This window comes from Olea europaea, chromosome 7 (genome assembly GCF_002742605.1).
Source record: "Olea europaea var. sylvestris chromosome 7, O_europaea_v1, whole genome shotgun sequence".
NCBI lineage: Eukaryota > Viridiplantae > Streptophyta > Magnoliopsida > Lamiales > Oleaceae > Olea > Olea europaea.
In genome coordinates, this window is record NC_036243.1 from 17,338,872 (window position 1) to 17,347,148 (window position 8,277).

The following is an 8,277-nucleotide window of genomic DNA, read 5'->3' on the forward strand; positions in this document are numbered from 1 at the left end:
AGCATATAGGTCAGAAAATCCGGACCATAAGATTTTTCTGTCCTTTCTCTTTTGCTACGTCTAGGTTCAACCTCAACCTCCTCTTCTGGTTCTTGGTCCTGACTATGTTCAGTCATAATCTCATACGTCCGTTTAGAAGAAGTTGCCTCTTCTTTGGACCTGCATGGAAATACATGTTCAAAAAACAAAGCATTTCTCGACTCCATTATCGTGTTTCTGTGTATATCTTGGATTTTAGATTCATACACGAGAAACCGATAAGCACTACTGTTATGTGCATATCCCATGAATATGCAGTCTACAGTTTTCGAGCCTATCTTTACCTTCTTTGGTGTTGGGGCAGCTACTTTAGCAAGACACCCCCACACTTGTAAGTATTTATAGGAAGGCGTTCTTCCTTTCCATAACTCATAAGAGGTCTTCTCCATTTTCTTTTGGGACACCTTATTCAAAAGGTAATTTGCTGATAACACAGCATCCCCCCACATGTTTTGAGGTAATCCAGAACTTACTAGCATCACATTCATCATTTCCTTTAAGATGCGATTTTTCCTTTCAGCAACACCATTTTATTGATATGAATACGGTGCGGTGGTTTCATGTATGATTCCGTGTTGTGCACAGAATTCAGCAAACGATGCTTCATACTCACCACCTCGATCGCTTCTTAGCACCTTAATTTTCTTGTTAAGTTGATTTTCAATTTCATTCTTATAGAGAACAAATTTCTCTATGGCTTCATCCTTATTTTTTAGCAAATACACATAGTAGTATTTCGTGCTATCGTCGACAAAAGTAATGAAATACTTGTTGTCACCTCTTGTTTGTACAAATTTTAAATCACATATATCAATGTGAATTAAATTAAGTGATTCCTTATTTCGCTCAATTGACTTAAAGGACAACCTAGTCAATTTTGCTTCAACACAAGTCTCACACTTATGTTTGGAATCAACATGGAATGCTGGTATGCATTTTAAGTTAACTAGCCTACGTAAAGTATCATAGTTAACATGTCCTAGTCTACCATGCCACACATTGGAAGACTCAAGTAAGTAAACAGAAGCATTCACTTTATTATTCATTTTTTGTTTAACAACTATTACATTGAGTGTAAACATTCCATCGGAAACATAACCTTTTCCGACAAACATTCCACTTTTCGACAAGATAACCTTGTCTAACTCAAACACAATGCGAAAATCATGTTTATCCAAAAGTGACCCGGACACAAGGTTCTTGCAGATTTTCGGCACATACAGCACGTTGTTGAGAGTCAGCTCTTTTCCCGAAGTCATCTTCAGAACCACTTTTCATTGGCCCTTGATTTCAGAAGTTGCTGAATTTCCCATGAACAACTTCTCTCCATTCTCAACTGCTTCAAAAGTAGTAAATAACTCTTTATCAGAGCACACATGTTTCATAGCTCCGGTGTCAATCCACCATTCTTTTGGGTTAGAACCCACCATGTTCACTTCAGAAATTACTGCTGCGAGACTCATCTTCGACATATCATGTGCCATGTAGTTAACCACATTTGCTTCTTTTTTCTTCTTTGGCAATCTGCACTCCGAAGATTTGTGACCTACTTTGTCACAGTTTAAGCACTTCCCGTGAAATTTCCTCTTAGGAATGCCCCCTTTTGGTCCCAACTTGATCCCTTTTCTACTGGATGGCCCAGCTTTGATTTTGTAGTTCTTACTACCTTGACCATGTTCAACAATATTGGCCTTAGCCGCACCAGGATTGAACCACTTCTTTTCGAAACTCTTGTTGTCTTCTTCAATTCGAAATCTAACAATCAGTTCTTCAACATTCATTTCCTTTCGCTTGTGTTTCAAATAATTCTTGAAATCTTTCCACGCGGGAGGCAATTTTTCAATGATTGCAGCCACTTGGAAAGTTTCATTCAGAATCATCCCTTCGGCATGAATTTCATGAAGAATCACTTGGAGTTCTTGCACTTGACTGATTACAGTTTTGGAGTCCACCATCTTAGTCCAAGAATCGGCCGACGATAAATTTCTTATCCCCGGCATCCTCAATCTTATATTTTCGGTCCAAAGACTCTCACAACTCCTTAGCAGTTTTCATGGTGATATATACATTGTATAGCGAATCTGCCAAACTGTTCATGACGTAATTCTAGCATAAGATGTCCGAGTGGTTCCAAGCATCAACAGCACTGATTGCTTGAACATCCACCTCACCCTCTTGGAGTTTTGGAGCACTTTCAGTCAAAAATCTCGCAAGATTCAAGGTGGTCAGATAGAACAACATTTTCTGCTGCCACCTCTTGAAATTCAAGTCGTTGAATTTCTCCGGCTTTTCCCCATGGTTAACCGGTACATTAACCGGGACAATAGCCACATGTTGGCTCACAACACGACTTGGCACTTGAGCCACAGTCTTAGCCATAACAGAGCTAGACCCTGTAGCCATAGCTGTACCCATAGCCGAACTAGGCCCTGCACCTATAGTAGAACCCACAGCCTGAGTTTGGGTACCTACAGCTTGGGACTAGGGGTGGGCGCGGGTTGATTCGATTCGGTTCTAAAGAGAACCGAATCGAACCAAAATTTTCGGGTATTTAGTAAATGGAATCGTCGGGTCCAAATATAATTACGGAACCGTTCGGTTTCGGTTTCGTTTGGTTCAGTTCCGTTTAGTTCAATTCTGTGCTATAATTAAATTTTTTAACATTTATAACAACATTATATAAATACAATTAATGATACATTCAACGATTTTGAAATGTCAAAGACTAGTAGACTACCTTGTTCAAATGATCCCTACGGTCAAAGTTTCGATCGGCGAAGGTTACAGTGTCGACCGATGATTGTATAGGTTTTGGAATGTTAGCGAGGCTACGAGAGTGAGTGCGAGAGTCTATGCAACGTTATATACTTTAGTGTAGGTGTTTAGGGTTATTTAGTGGATTGGATTTTGTTGGGCTAAGAAATGAAATAATAAAATGGGTAATTGAGTCAAAAATTAAAAAATTAGAAATAAAACAAATTATTGAGCCAAAAATTTGGATTTAGAAATTGTTAATTTGTTTAGAAAAAATTAAAATTAAAATAATTTGATTTACTCAAAATAAAAAAATAGAAAGATTCGGTTCTTCGGTTCTTGGTCTAGAACCGAGAACCGAACCATACCAATCGGTTCTCAATTCAATTTTCCGTTCGGGTATTTAATTTGACAAGAACCGTCGTGTTCGGTTCGGGTTCGTTCGGGAGATTTGCCCAGCCCTACTTGGGACACATCCATGTTGGTGGAACCGGTTGCCATTTCGTCTTCTGAAAGAACCAAACAACAAATTAGTTTCCACAATATAACAAATATAAGAAACCAATCAGTTCAGAAATAATCAATATAGGAAATCAATTTTTCCTTTCTGAAATTTTGTTTTAAGCTTGTAGGGAAAATCTCAAGTTTCACCAGTTCGGTCGGTTTATGAAAAATGAGGAATCCGGTATTCTCGATTTCAATACCGTATATGCTTTTTGTCTGGTAAGATGATATATAACGGCAAGTTACAGTCGTACAACTAATTGGATAATAACAAAATGAACAACAAATCAACTATTGAATTTACTGCAATAAATAACAGAACGAATAATTGAAATTACAGGAAATGAAATTTCAAATCGAGGCCTGTGTTACACACAGTTTCCTTAAAATAGATTCGCCCCCTCACCGTCCATGCTTGAGGTTTAAAATGAGCGTCCGTTTTTCAGGATACAACGGTAAAATCAGTAGCTTCCGAGGATCGCAGAAACCACTTCGGTGTACTGAACTAGTGCTTGAACTACACCACCACCAAAACAGAAATGCAGAAAAGACAGAACTCTATGCAAATGAATTTCTTGTGTATTCTAAACTTGAAAGCTTTTGCTTTGGTATATTGAAATGAGGAAAATGAGCCACTATTTATAGGCTAGGCTACCATTAATGGCAATGGCTTTTGGAGTTTCTTATATTTTTCTTATATGGGACAAATTCATTTTCCCACATAAACTTCCTTTTGAGTGACACACTTTGAGCCTCAATTTCTCATTCACCTTAGCATCATCTTTGGCAAGTAAGTATATAATTTCGATGTACTCACGGAGGAGAACACAAATCAACTTTCATCTTCCAAATTGAACAATTGGGTCCTACTCAAAACTCGTGCCAAAGTCGGCCCATAACTCAGTTTTTTTTTCCAACAGAATTAGCTTAAATGTGTTGGCCACGTCACCCTTACAAAAATCAAGGTCAACAGATGACATGAGATACTATAATATTTTTATGTTATGATGTTTTTCCAAAAAATTCCATTCCTAGTTAAATGGGGCAGTCATTTTACGACTCAAAATATTTTGGAATCCTTATCATGCATTTTCAAAAATCTATGTATGAATGGACTGTGACTACTACCCGCTTGTTATATGATATCAGATAATATGTTAAATGAAATATAAAATTAAATAACTTATTTAATTATACTTTTCATTTAATATCACATTAGTGTTATATAGACTGTGATTATAAACTTAGTGAGGTTAGATAGCTTCAAGCATGGTAGCATAGGACCCACAACCACTTGACCTCGATAGTTAATCAGACCCTTTGATTAATAGATGCCATATTTATGATTATCCACATAAACAAGACTTCATTAGTAAATATGATCAAGCATCGCAGAAAAATACTTGTCCCCTTTCATCGAAACCTTCGTCCAATTGTTTTGAATTACAGCCCGATTTGTCCCCACTTGACCCAAAGTAAGATAGATTTATTGAGGGTGTAACCTCCAATGTTCGGGTTTTAATGCCTTTCTAGAGCAGGGCGATAGAGAAGACCAATTTCTTTTATAATAATAAAGTTAGATTTGCAAAGAAACATAAAAATATATTGATATGTTTGTAGTGTTTATTTCATCTTACCACATAGTTGAATTATCTGTCCATAGGTAAATACACTATAGAGATGAAATACTAAATCACGTATAGGTTAGGTGAAACGACACATCAAGCATTTAACTTTATCGTGTTTTAGTTCGAACATTTCATTTTCTAACATATTGTAACAGAAAAAAGACGTAGCCCCTATTTGTTTCTCATTTTTGGAAGAATAAGAATGAAAAATATAGTCGTTACGGATCTCACACAACAGATAGAAATTCAAATTTGGTGGTTTGATGTGATGAATAACGGTCATATTTTTCATTTTAATGAGGAAAGATTGGGAACTAAATAGGGGCTTAGCTTTTGGTATTTTAAATGTTAACTATTTACTTGAGAAAAAGTCAATTGTGCTTAGTGGTGGCAATGAGTTGAGCGGGCTCGGCCCTTAATTGCACGAGCTCGGCTCGCGCTCGTGGCTCGTTCTGAACGAGCCGAGCTCGCCAAATTTTTTTTAAGAGTTTTACAAATAAATGAAATAATAGAAAACACTTTTAAAAAAATAAAAAGTGTTAAAAAATACAAATAATTTAACGAAAATAATTTTTTATTTTTTTTATTTATATCATATTGTAATACTTTTTATAAAGTATAAAATATTTATATAATGAAGACGAATAATTTTTTGAAATACATTTACAAATTTTTTTTTTATTTCTTTTTAAAGTAGATAAAATATAAACCCTCCTCTTTTATAGGCTTGGGACCGGTTATATCAATTTTAAGTAGGCGGAGTTAAAAATTGCATACGAACAACTTGTTGTAACGTGTACAATTTTTTAAAGAAAATTAAATTTAACAATTAAAAAATAAAGAAATTATGATTAATATAATTAAATCAAATATCACTCACCTGACGATATGCAATTTCAGCATTTTTATCTTATAGTCGAAAATGAACATCTTGCCAATCCTCCACGCACATTAACGCTTCCAAAACATTTTTTTCAGTTGGCTCCTAACATCAGTCAAAACCCTTTTACCTGCACTAAAATCAGACTCCGAAACAACAGTGCTAAACGGAGGTGTCAGCAGATCTTTCGCAATTGCAGAAACAATTGGCCAACGTCTTTCATACTTTCGCTAGAATTCAATTAATTCTTTTGAATTTTTTTTAATTGTTTTGTCTGTTGGCATATTATGATTGAAATAATCAATTAATTCGGCAGCCATCGCATTTTGAGTTTCAACCGATGTTTGATGAGATGCAAATGTAGACGACATGGCACTAGATGAACACATTGCAGTTGCATCATATCTAAATGTATTAATACTTTGAAATAAATTCATTATTTCGACATCATCTTCTTCAATTTCAGCAGAAGGAGTAGTTGCAGAAGATACCCGACTAACATTCACACCCATTTTATTCACATATAAATCATACATTCCACATAATGTTTACTCTAAATTCTTATAAGTGATAGATGCATCAAGTATTAAAGCTTTATTGATTTAATCAATTACGTATTTAGTTCCCGATATATTATATCGGGGGTCTATTGCGCATGCTAAATGAAATAACATAGACAATTCTTTCCAATATTTTCTAAACTTTAATTCCATAGCAATTATAATTTCACTAAAAGTAGGATCATTTTTATATTTATGGAATGTTCTTACAATTATATAAAAGAGTTCAAGAACCATACAATTTGTGGGATAATAAACACCGGATAAAATTTTTGTGGTCTCATAAAAAGACGTAAAAAATCGTTTAACTTTCAAAACTAAAATCCAATCAGATTCATTTAACATATCATCGTCATCACTTCTAACGTGTCTATTATTATAAAAATCAGCTATTAAATTTTCGAAACCTTCACATGACTTTAATAGCAAGTAAGTAAAGTTTCATCTATGGCCTACGTTGCTAACAAATGTTTTAGTAGTCGTCACCCCTAATTCGGTACAAAAATTTTCAAATGCTTGTTTTCTACTAGGAGATATCGTAATATATACTAATACATTCTTAATCCTTTGAAATTTATCCTTTATATGTTTTAAACCATTTTGCACAATTAAATTTAAGATATGACACACACAACAAATATAAAACAAATACACACCAAAATCAGGTTGAAGTGTCCTATACAATTTATCGACGACTACCTTATTAACACTAACATTATTAAAAGTAAAAGATCGAATTTTAGTCACAATGATATTCTCTAACAATACTGATAATAGCATTATATATGTTATTAGCATTGTGAGGAAACTCAATAATTCTTAAAGCAATAATTTTCTTATGCATGCACCAAAGTGGGTCTATATAGTGTGCGGTTGCAGCTATATATACTCTTTTATTAATCACTTCCCATATATCAGAAATTAAAGATATAATACCTCCATATTATTGCAAATCCATAATTAATTGTTGTTTTGAATTATTGAAATAATTTATTGTATCGGTATGAAGAGTGTTTCGACTTTCCCCAACGTACATCAGTTGTAGATATTCTTTCACGAACGAGACGAAGTATTGATTGTCTGCAATAGTCAGAGGCAACTCAGTGGCGGCATCAAATTTCACCATTCTGGTTCGAGTATTGTCTTCCGAGTACACCCACGGGGATAGGGGTGAAGTTGTAGAATCGGCGCTTGGACTGCCAAATTGCAATTGTGTTTGACCAGCTAGAATAAGTCCATGTCTGACCGCACATGCTTTGTAGTGCGCGGTTAAGATGGGTGGTACCAATTTTTTTTTGTCATGCCAATCTTTGTTGGCAGTATTTACATACTGCTTTAGATTCTGGAAGGCCATCGACAACTTTTCCCATTGAAATCAACTTAAAGTAATTCCAACATTTTGCTTATTTTTTGGCCTTTCTCTTTCCCTTCGCATCTGGAATGTTTAATTCAGCATCTTCATCCTCATGTTCCGCTTCGAGACGTTAATATCATCCAAATCAATTGGATTGTGACTTCCCTGACCGTGAATGTGAACATTTTCAGGTATCGGTACGTCATTTAGACCGACAAATTCATTTGGAAATTGACTTTGTGGCGTCCTAAGCGATTCGTCATGATGTGGCTCACATCTTGTATCGAACAAGCTTTCAATAAATGAGCGTTGATCCATTTGTTTGATTATTTATGATGAAATCTTAAGTAGAAGAATATAAATGTAGTGAGATTGTGAGAATTGAGAATTGTATGAATTGAAATTGTAACTAATAAACTGTAAAAATTGAATTGATATTGTATACTTTTCAGCATAAGAGAGTAAAAACTCGATAATTGATATAATAAAAGAGAGTTGGGAGAGTTAGAGATTTGAAGTAGCAATTGATATGAAAAAAATCTATGGGGGAAGAGGTAT